At 44.5% G+C, this 10,869-nt stretch overlaps 1 protein-coding gene across 4 annotated transcripts in view; it reads right to left on the bottom strand.

The window, feature by feature from the left end:
* The window catches only part of LOC140916801 (rho-related GTP-binding protein RhoG), a 35,565-nt gene that overhangs the window by 4,330 nt on the left and 20,366 nt on the right, over positions 1–10,869 (bottom strand). Inside the window, exons 1-2 of one of the 4 annotated variants that reach the window (XM_073358680.1) lie at positions 2,927–3,533; positions 2,210–2,259 (exon numbers count right to left, since the gene is read on the bottom strand). The exons of 2 other annotated variants lie outside the window; for them this stretch is intronic. The gene's annotated coding sequence lies outside the window, so the exon portion shown is untranslated. Of the gene's footprint in view, positions 1–2,209; positions 2,260–2,926; positions 3,534–10,869 lie in introns of those variants that run through there. One more of the 4 variants, XM_073358679.1, reaches the window with a different exon arrangement.

The raw sequence follows: 10,869 nt of genomic DNA, 5'->3' as shown, positions 1-10,869 counted from the left end.
ACCTTCTGCGGCTAGAGGCTAGGAGTTGTGGGAAGGCAGAGTGGATCACAGAGCAACATGGATACCGGCTCAACATCCCATGATGCAGCTTTTTCTGTTCCATCACTCCATGGGCTTCCGACTGTGGTCAGTGCCATTTTTCAACAGCCTGTTTACAGTGCGCCCGCCCTCTTTGTCTGAAAGGATGGATCCTGCACTGCTCTCTACGGTTGTGGTCACTGTTATGACTAAGTCATGGCTGGTCATGCAGTATATCATGAGCAGCTCCCAATCTAAACAGGAATCTGAGGTGCCTGACCTGCTGTGTGCAATGGAGAGAAACACCACCAGATTACATTTGCCATTCACTGAGCTGCTGCACATTTCTCCCCACTGTATTTTCCACTGCAGGCATCCGATGAAGTGAGCTGTAGCTCACAAAAGCTTATGCTCAAATAAATTTGTTAGCCTCTAAAGGTGCCACAAGTACCTTTTTTTTTTTTTGGCGAATACAGACTAACACGGCTGCTACTCTGAAACATGGTGGACCGTCGCTTTTGGGCTTGCATCGTTATGCAGATCTGGAATGATGAGCAGTGGCTGCAGAACATTCAGATGCAGAAAGCCACCTTCCCAGAACAGTGCGTGGAGCTTGGCCCAGCACTGCGGCACAAGGACACCAAAATGAGAGCTGCCCTCTCAGTGGAGAAACACGTGGCGATCACTCTGTGGAAACGGGCAACTCTAGACTGCTACCAGTCAGGTCGCGAATCAGTTTGGTGTCCATAGTTGGGACTGCATTATCGCAAGTGTGCAGGACATTCTACTACAAAACTGTGACTCTTGGAAATGTGTGTGATACAGTGGATGGCTTTGAGGCAATAGGATTTCCTAACTGTGGCACGGCGATAGATGGCACACATACCCCAATTTTGGCCCCAGACTATCTTGCAAAGGAGTACATCAATAGAAAGGGGTATTTCTCTATGGCATTGCAGGCGCTTGTGGATCATTGTGGGCGTGTCACTGACATCAATGCGGGCTGGTCCGGGAAGGTGCATGACGCACACATCTTCAAGAGCATTGGCCTGTACAGAAAGCTGCAAGCAGAGACTTTCTTTCCAGACAAGATTCCAATGGGGGATGTTGAAATGCCCAAAGTGATCCTGGGAGACCCAGCATACCCTTTACTCCCATGGCTCACGAAGCCTTACATAGGAAACCTGGACAGCAGCAAGGAGCACTTCAACAACAGGGTGAGCAAATGTAGAATGACCGTAGAATGTGCTTTTGGCAGATTAAAAGCACACTGGCACTGCCTTTATGGCAGATTAGACCTAAATGAGGAAAATATTCCCATGGTCATAGCAACCTGCTGTGTGCTGCATACTATTTGTGAGGCTAAGGGTGAAAAGTTTTCCTCAGGGTGGAGCATGGATGCGGATCACCTGGTGGCTGATTTTGAGCAGCCAGAACCAGGGCTATTATAGGGGCACAACAGAGGGCTATTTGAATCCTGGAGCCTTTTAGGCACCATTTTGACAATGAGCACCAGCAATGTGTCTTGCTATACAGCACTCTGCCATGCTTTGTTAACTTGCCACCTTGCATGAAAATTTTGATGATTCCCAATAGTGATTTGTAGTCAGCAAATGATCAGATTGCAACTGTGTATTAATTCCAGCAGCAACCACTGTGTGTAGGAGACAAATGAAGACTGATTATTTTTCAGAGAGTATGTTTTTATTAAACACCAATTAAAAACACAGAGAAAATGCTCAGTGGAAAGGGAGATAACAGTGAAGGGCAGTGTCCTGATGTAGGTTCTCATAGCTATGTGTTACTCCAGCTATCATTTTGGAAACTGTCTGAAGGGGTGGAGTGAACAGGGTACTGAGACAGGCTGGGAAGATGCAAGAAATGTCTGAGAGGAGTTTGGGGAAGGCATGACAAGCATCTCTGTATCAGCTGCAGGGGGATGGGAGGGGAGAGAGAAGAGCACGCATGTGTTCTGCCTACAGCGTGATTACAGACTTCAACATCTCTATTTGGTCCTCCATCACTTTTATCATCTGCTCCTGGGCCATTAAAATTCGCTCCTGGCTCTCCTTGCTGTCCTGCCTATTTTATAATTTTCACTTATTGTCTCTCTCCACACCCTTGTGTTCTTGTTTCTCAGCATCTGAGGATTGAAGAACCTCTCAAAGCATGTCCTCCTTGGCTTCCTTACCTGGCAGAGGCACTCTGCCGGCATGTAGTGGGTTCCCCTGAAGGCCACATCTGCACAAACACAACAAACAGAACCATTCTTGTTAGTGCATTCACAGCTTCAAATCATAGTAAAATGCACCTTTTAAAATCTGAAATCAATTTCTCACTTTCCCTTGGCAGGTACACAGCTCAGCCAACACCCTAAACATGGTGAGTTCGTCCGGGGGAGGGAGAGCGCTCAAGATGGGGCAAAAGGTCTGGGAGGTTTTTTCAGAGGATCACTGCAAGCAACTAGGGACAAAATTGTAAATTCTACCACCAATTTTCCAGACAGAGATCATAGAAGTCAATATCTCACTCCTGCAGGTAAGCAAGGAGGCATCTCCTGCATCTGTCTGGCTCGGATCCCTATGCAGCTCGCCTCTGTGCTGTTTTGGTCCCTGCACAAGTAATTCCTGATTGGTGCAGGAAAGTTTCGTACAATGGGGGAAGGAACAAAGCAGCTCTGCCAAGGAACCTTCAACACAGGATTAGTGAGTACTTCCAGGAAAGTTGCCGAGCGATCTCTCTAGCAGATTCCATGAAATTTCAGTGTGCATTAACACACTGTTCTGCCTCACTGCTTAGTTGCACAGGGGGATGCAAATCACATGCAAACACAGCTAGTCTTGTACATTTCTGTCCCTTCACCCACTTCTAGCACATAAAGCAGCGTCAACTCAAAAAGATCACTTACCAGAGCTCCCCTTTCCTGCTTCATGCACACCAGAGACAGATTGTTGGGACTGGCTCAAACCTGCCTTGGTCAAGAAAAGGCCCTGGCTTGCCGCAGTACCAGATGACCCTGTTGCCTGTCCCATCTCGTCCTCCAACTCAACCTCCTTGTCCACGACTTCGTCCTTGGGGTTGAGTCCACTGTCTGCTGTCTCCAGCTGTTGCCCCCCCACCCCGCAAGTATCCTCAGGGATCTTGATGGTGAAGGTGGGGTCACCACCGCGGATGGCGTCCAGCTCCTTATAGAAATGGCAGGTCTCCAGTGCAGCACTAGAGCAACAGTTTGACTCCCTTGCCTTCTGGTACATCTGCCTCAGTTATTTTATCTTCACATGGCACTGATGCATGCCCTGTTCATAGCCCTTATCCAACATGCCACGAGAAATCTGACAGTAGGTATCAAAGTTCCTACAGCTGAATTTAAGCTGGGACTTCACAGCCTCCACTCCCCACAGAGAAAGCAGATCCAACAACTCAGGTGTGCTCAAAGCAGGAGAGTATTTGCTGCATGGAACCGCCATGATCAGCTGGAAAGATGCTATGTAAGCTCTCCATGCCAAGCAAACAGGAAGTGGAATACAAAAATTCCTGGACCTTTAAAGGTGAAGGTGCAGATACCTGTGTACCTGGGTGCAAGGCAGTTGAGTTCGAACTGCTGACCAGAGTGGTCAGGATGGGCATTATGGGACACCTCCTGGAAGCAATTTACAGCAACATAACCAAGTGCAATGTCTACACTAACACTTTGACCATATAACTTTACCACAAAAAGCTCAACACCTCTCATTGAGGTGGTTTTATTTTGTTGGCAAAGCAGGAGAGCTTTGTTGGTGGAAGTTGAATTATACTGCGTACATCTCCATTGTTTTGTTGACAAAAGATAACTTTTGTCAACAAAACTCTGTAGTGTAGACAAGGCCTAAGACTTTACGCCCACAACCCTTAAGAAACATTATGATATGCTGACCTAGTGCAGGGGGCTTAGCTAGATGGCCAAGCAGAGAATTCCTCAAATCCAACCTATTCCATCTCTCGCCATCATATGATTCCCATCATTTTCAATCCGGACTTTATAGACCTGAAGCTCCTGCTGTTCATCTGCAGGCATAAAAGTTGGCTGTACATTTTCATGCTGCAGTTTCTATTGCTGAGTCTGAACAAGAATGAAACTGCTGCACATATCTGCCTCCCCACCCTAATATCTTTCTGGCATTACTTATAGTCCTTGACTCCTGAACTGCAGACAAATCAGTTGCTTCCAGTCAAGATAGAAAGTGAGTGACTACATTTCATTTTTTGTAATCGGCAAAGATACCACAGAACATAGTACTGAGACCATGTTAAAATGGTTAAAACTTCCACAAAAACTGCGAAGTTCTTTTCCTCCAACTCCATCCTTGATCCCCTCCAATTTCTAGAAGTCATCAATAATCTCTTAATAGTCAAATTTCAGGGTCTCTCCTCTGCCCTGATCCTTAACTTTATCAATCACATCTGCATTAACATCTTATCTACACTGAGCTTCCACAATACTGTCTTCTGGTTTTCCTCCCATGATCAGTATACTTTAATATTTTGTATTAGCTGGATATAAGTTACTTAAATTTTGGTACATAATAAACCTAAACAGACTCATCAAATAACTTGTCAGGTTAGTGCTGGGCAAACTGAAGGATCCCAAAATACATTGGGAATTGTACACTTATTCACAACTAAGATACAGCCAGCTCTGCAAAGCATGGTAGAAAATCTGCCCCAGAAATCACCTAACAGGTTTGGAGGGGAAACAAAGTAGGTTTGGGAATTTTTGTTTATATGTCAAATGGAAGGATGAAATTTAGGTAGATATAAGTCACTTAAATTAATTAGAATCTAGACAAGACTGGGGTAAAACACTCCAATTCTTGCGACCACCATTAAAAAGGTGGATTCTGCGGCAACATGTGCATCTAACTGTTCAAACATGCCAACCAGAATCAGTGTCAGGACTAGAGTTTAGTAATTCAACTTTTAAAATATTATGTTAAAGTGGCACACATCAATGATCAGCTACCTAGAGTCATAATTGAAAGTAGAGCTGTGTACATTATATTGAGGTGATAGTACTTCTATTAAGATTGCACCAGAATTTCCATTTTAATAGGGGTGAAAAAGGCCTATACAAAGAATGGTTTCAGAGTAGCAGCCGTGTTAGTCTGTATTTGCAAAAAGAAAAGGAGTCCTTGTGGCACCTTAGAGACTAACAAATTTATCTGGGCATAAGCTTTCGTGGGCTATAACCCACTTCAGACGCATGGAGTTAAAAAATACAGTATAAATATACAGCACATGAAAAGATGGGAGTTGCCTTACCAAGGGGGGGGTCAGTGCTAATGAGGCCAATTCAATCAGGGTGGATGTGGCCCATTCCCAACAGTTGACAAGAAGGGGTGAATATCAGAAGGAAAATTACTTTTTGTAGTGCTAACGAGGCCAATTCAATCAGGCCCTAAAATACAACCGCATTTACTCCAATCCCTCAGACAGAGATAAACACCTACAGGATCTCTATCAAGCATTCTTAAAACTATAAGGAGTAGTTGTGGCACCTTAGAGACTAACCAATTTACGTGAGCATAAGCTTTTGTGAGCTACAGCTCACTTCCGATGAAGTGAGCTGTAGCTCACGAAAGCTTATGCTCACATAAATTGGTTAGTCTCTAAGGTGCCACAAGTACTCCTTTTCTTTTTGCGAATACAGACTAACACGGCTGTTACTCTGAAACCTATCTTAAAACTACAATACCCACCTGGGGAAGTGAAGAAACAGACTGACAGAGGCAGAAGGGTACCCAGAAGTCACCTACTACAGGACAGGCCCAACAAAGAAAGTAACAGAACGCCACTAGCCATCACCTTCAGCCCCCCATCATCAAGGATCAACAACCTATCCTGGAGGACAATCCCTCACTGTTTTCTGTGGAGCAGTGAGTGCCCACAGTGGGATTGGGTAAGAGGGGTGGGGGGAAATGAGGGAAGGGGAATGAGAGGGTGGAAAATGTGGGAGGGAGGGGAAAAAGTGGGAACCCAGCATGCAGTGTCTCCTCAGCAGCAGCTGGGGCTCCCCTGTTAAGCAGGTTCAACGAACCCTCACCCTGAGAAGCCCTACCCCACTACACATGGACTCCGACAACCCCGCTCGCACCCTGGGCCCCCACCCCAGTGAGCCCCAACCAGCTGCACCCTGGGCCCCCACCCCAACAAGCCCCACTCCCCCAGCACCCAGACACCCCCCCTGCCAAACGCCATCTCCCTACACCCAGACTCCCCCACTGAGCCCAACCACCATCACCTGGATCCCCTGCAGAATCCCATTGCCCCTGTGCATCCAGATCTCCCACTGCCCGCACCATGATTACCCCACAGAGAAACCTCTCACCCCACATCTGGATCCCCCCCACGCTAAGCCCCTCCACATTTGGATCATAGAATCATAGAATATCAGGGTTGGAAGGGACCTCAGGAGGTCATCTAGTCCAACCCCCTGCTCAAAGCAGGACCAATCCCCAATTAAATCATCCCAGCCAGGGCTTTGTCAAGCCTGACCTTAAAAACTTCTAAGGAAGGAGATTCTACCACCTCCCTAGGTAACGCATTCCAGTGTTTCACCACCCTCCTAGTGGAAAAGTTTTTCCTAATATCCAACCTAAACCTCCCCCACTGCAACTTGAGACCATTACTCCTTGTCCTGTCCTCTTCTACCACTGAGAATAGTCTAGAACCATCCTCTCTGGAACCACCTCTCAGGTAGTTGAAAGCAGCTATCAAATTCCCCCTCATTCTTCTCTTCTGCAGACTAAACAATCCCAGTTCCCTCAGCCTCTCCTCATAAGTCATGTGTTCCAGACCCCTAATCATTTTTGTTGCCCTTCACTGGACTCTCTCCAATTTATCCACATCCTTCTTGTAGTGTGGGTTCCAAAACTGGACACAGTACTCCAGATGAGGCCTCACCAATGTCGAATAGAGGGGGACGATCACGTCCCTCGATCTGCTCGGATCCTGCTGGGCTGAGCCTGCCCAGCCACACCTGGTATGCCCGGCACAGAGAGGCAGGGCCCTGGGGTGTTTCTGGGGCAGGCCCAGCCCTTGCACTGTCAGGGTCAGGTGCAGCCTCACTACTGAGTTCCTGTACTGGGAGAGGTAAGGTGGGAGATCACCGTGAAGCCCCTAATGCAGCCAGTGGCCTCTGCTCCCCACTGCCACGCTGGAGCCACATTTATTGACAAAATATGCAGAATTTCAAAATATTGTGTGCATAAATTTTAATTTTTTGGTGCAGAACTCCCTCAGGAGTAATACTGGCATGAAAACTAATCTCCAAGAAGATTTTTTTTTCTTTTTTCTGCTTTCTTTTCTGCTTTCTGAAAGTAGGAAAAAAGCATACAGGCACAAAGCCAAAAATCTCAGCAGTGGAGATCCACCCAGAGAGTATCACAGCTTACACTGGGAAAGGCCTGGCAGGCAGAGTAGAATCCCCAATGGTCATGTCTTCTGGCAGAGTTCAGTGAGAAATTCCACAGAAGCACAGCGTACAGATCTTATTTCATACATTCACAGAATAAGTCAGTCATCCACCTTTCCTACTAAAAGAACAAAACTAGACTCCAAGAACTACAATGCTCACGTGGCTACATTCTCCTCTACAAGACCTTGACTTTGTGCATTTCACCTATCCAAAAACTTGCCTTTGTGTAAGCTGTACATAAGAAAACTGCTCTACACTTGGAATAAGGCAAGGCCACAATCAAATTCCCACTGAAGTAAAAAGAAAAAAAAGTCTCAAGGCATGAGAAGGTAAGTAAGCCACAGGAAGATAAGTTTTTATCCAAACCTCATTCTTATTTCAATACAGTTTATAGGACAAAAGTATTGTAGGAAAATCTCAGAGTTACATGAGGACCAAGACTGGAATGAGGGGGTTTCCCCCCTAAAATTATATCAACTTTTTTTTTTGGGGGGGGGGTGAGGAGTGTTTCATATTAACAGTTCAAATCTAGTTTGTTTGCAAGTGAACTGGAGTAGCTGCAAAACATTTCATTAGTGGTCAACAGGCTTCAAACTGGGGTTTACGAGCAGCAGCATAGCAGATAAGAATTTCTCCAAGATGTCACTTGTGCTCCAGAATCTAAGCTTTCAATTTTAAAACAAAATCTTTAGTGTGGAAAGGCAACCCTAATCTCTCTCCACTACATCTAGGGAAGTGAGCAGGATGTGGCTTGCTTACGTGCCCAAGCTCTAAAACATTTAGATCAGCGATACTCAGACAGAGGCTCCCAAGCTGCAAGTGGCTCTTTAAGGTGTCTCCTTTGGCTCTTTGCAGCACATATTAAAACAGTGTGTGATTGAATTATTAACCAATCAGGCTGCTTTTACTATGTTATTAACCAATTGTAGTTGATAAAATGAAAATGCTGTGAGAATATATATATTATATACACACAAAATATTTGTCATACTGTTTAAATATGAATATATAGTACTCTGGTAAGTGAAAATGAATTCACACTATGTCTCTTTTGGGTAATGTTGATCACTAGTTTGGCTCCTAAACCACTGAGGTCTGAGTATCACTGATTTAACTATACAATCATTTCCTTGTGGAGGGTTTGCAGGACTCCAACAAAACCCTCCAAACACTCAAAACCTTCACACATCAGGAACCCAGAATCCAACTTGTCAAGGGAAGTGACTTCTACCTGGGTAATTTCATTTCTCTTATTATTTCTTATCCATGAGTGTGCATGGTGCTGTACATGATAGAAGTATGAAGACACTTCACAGTCCAGAAAATCTTACAGTCAAAAAGAGAAGAGGGACAGAGGGACCCAGACGAGGGGATTCATCTTAGATATTTATTTGCTTTGGTGGCCCTCAAAATGAATCTTTTGGAGAGATTTAAGTGAGGAAGGAAGAAAATGAGTAGAACAGGATAGAAAGGAAGGTGTGTGCATAGGTGGCAGCATGAAAGATGTGGAGACAAGAATGTGAGAAATCAATAGGAGACATGTAGGGCTTGTCTATACTTACCCCATTGCAGCATTGCAGATGCACAATTACAGCTGTGCCACTGTAGTGAAGACACTACCTATGCAGACAGGAGAGCTTCTCCCGTCGGTATAGGTATTCCACCTTCTTGAGAGGTGGTAGCTATGTCAACAGGAGAAGCCCTCCCATTAACACAGCACTGTCTACACCAGGAGTTTGGTCAGGATAACTGCATCGCACAGGGGTGTGGATTTTCTGACATAAGTTTACAATATAGCCTAGAGCTAAGACTAGCACCACTGGCATGGCAAAAGAGGTATGAGTTATGAAGCGAGATCCAAGATGCAGGCTAGGGCAGTTGTGCCTGGCTTTCCAGGCAAGGATGGAAAGTTTAAATTTAATATAGTGAGTGATGAGCGCCAATAGAGGGATTCAATGAGGGCAGTGTGTATGGATCTACAAGGTAGAATGGTAATTTTGGTGGCAATGTTTTGGATGTAATATAGATGCGCAGGCAGTGTACATCTGGAAGGACAGAGGAAGGAATTAGTTAAAATCAAGGTGGGAGATAATTAGGGCAAGAGCTTTAGCACCCAGGATAAAGAGAAAAGTGAATTTGCAAAACATGGAAGAAATAGCAGAATATGACTACTTCTTGAGAAGCTAGTCCTGGGACCCACAAGGGGAGAGGCAATTCTTGATTCTGTCCAAAGTGGTGCACAGGATCTGGTCCAAGAGATGACTATAGCTGAGGTGCTTGGTAATAACAACCATAACGTAACTAAATTTAACATCCTTGTAGGGGGAAAATACCAAAGAAACAGACCATAGTTCCCCTTTTTGAAGTTAAATGCTACTACACAAAAATGCTAGTTAAACAGAAGTTAAAAAGAATAGTCAAAAGGTGAAATGCCTGCAAGCTGTATGGAAACTATTTCAAAACACTATAATAGAGGCTCATACTAAAAGTATATCCCAAATCTTAAAAAAAAGAAGAGAACCAAAAAATGCCATCATGGCTAAATAGAGTAAAAGAAGCTCACTTCTTGTTAGAAGCAAAAAGGCATACTTTAAAAACTAAAAGTCAAATCCTACTGAGGAAAACAGAAAGGAGCATTAACTCTGACAAGTCAAGTGTAAAAGTATAAATTAGGCAGGCCAAAAAAGAACGTGAAGAGCAACTAACAAGACAAAAATTAACTGCAAAAAAAATTTTAAGTACATCAGAAGCAGGAAGCCTGCGAAACAATCAGTGGGGTCACTGGACGATCAAGGTACTACAGGAATACTCCAGGAAGACAAGCCCATTGCAGAGCAGCTAAATTAATTCTTTACATCAGAGCACATCAGGGAGACTCCCACACCCAAGCCATTCTTTTTAGGTGAAACATCTGAGGAACTATCCCAGATTAAGGTGTCACTAGAGGAGCCTTTGGAACAAACTTTAATTTAACAGTAATAAGTCACCAGGACCAAATGGTATTCACACAGGAGTTGTGAAGGAACTCAAATATGAAACTGCAAAACAACTGTGGTACATAACCTATTGCTTAAATCAGCCTCTCTACCAGATGACCGGAGGGTAGCTAACATAATGCCAATTTTTTTAAAAAGAGGCACCAGAGGCGATCCTGGCAGTTACAGGCTAGTAACTGTAACTTCAGTACCAGACTAACTGGTTGCAGATATAATAAAGAACAGAATGATCAGACACAGATGAACACGATATGTTGGGGAAGAACCAACATGATTTTTGTTTAGGAAAATCATGCCTCACCAATCTATCAGAATTCTCTGAGGGAGTCAACCAGCATGTGGGCAAGGGTGATCTAGTGCATATAGTATACTTGGATTTTCAGAAAGCCTTTACAAGGTCCC

Source organism: Lepidochelys kempii, chromosome 9, assembly GCF_965140285.1.
Source record: "Lepidochelys kempii isolate rLepKem1 chromosome 9, rLepKem1.hap1, whole genome shotgun sequence".
Classification (NCBI taxonomy): domain Eukaryota; kingdom Metazoa; phylum Chordata; order Testudines; family Cheloniidae; genus Lepidochelys; species Lepidochelys kempii.
Note: the sequence above shows the minus strand (reverse complement) of the source record. Positions and strands in the feature narration are given on the sequence as shown.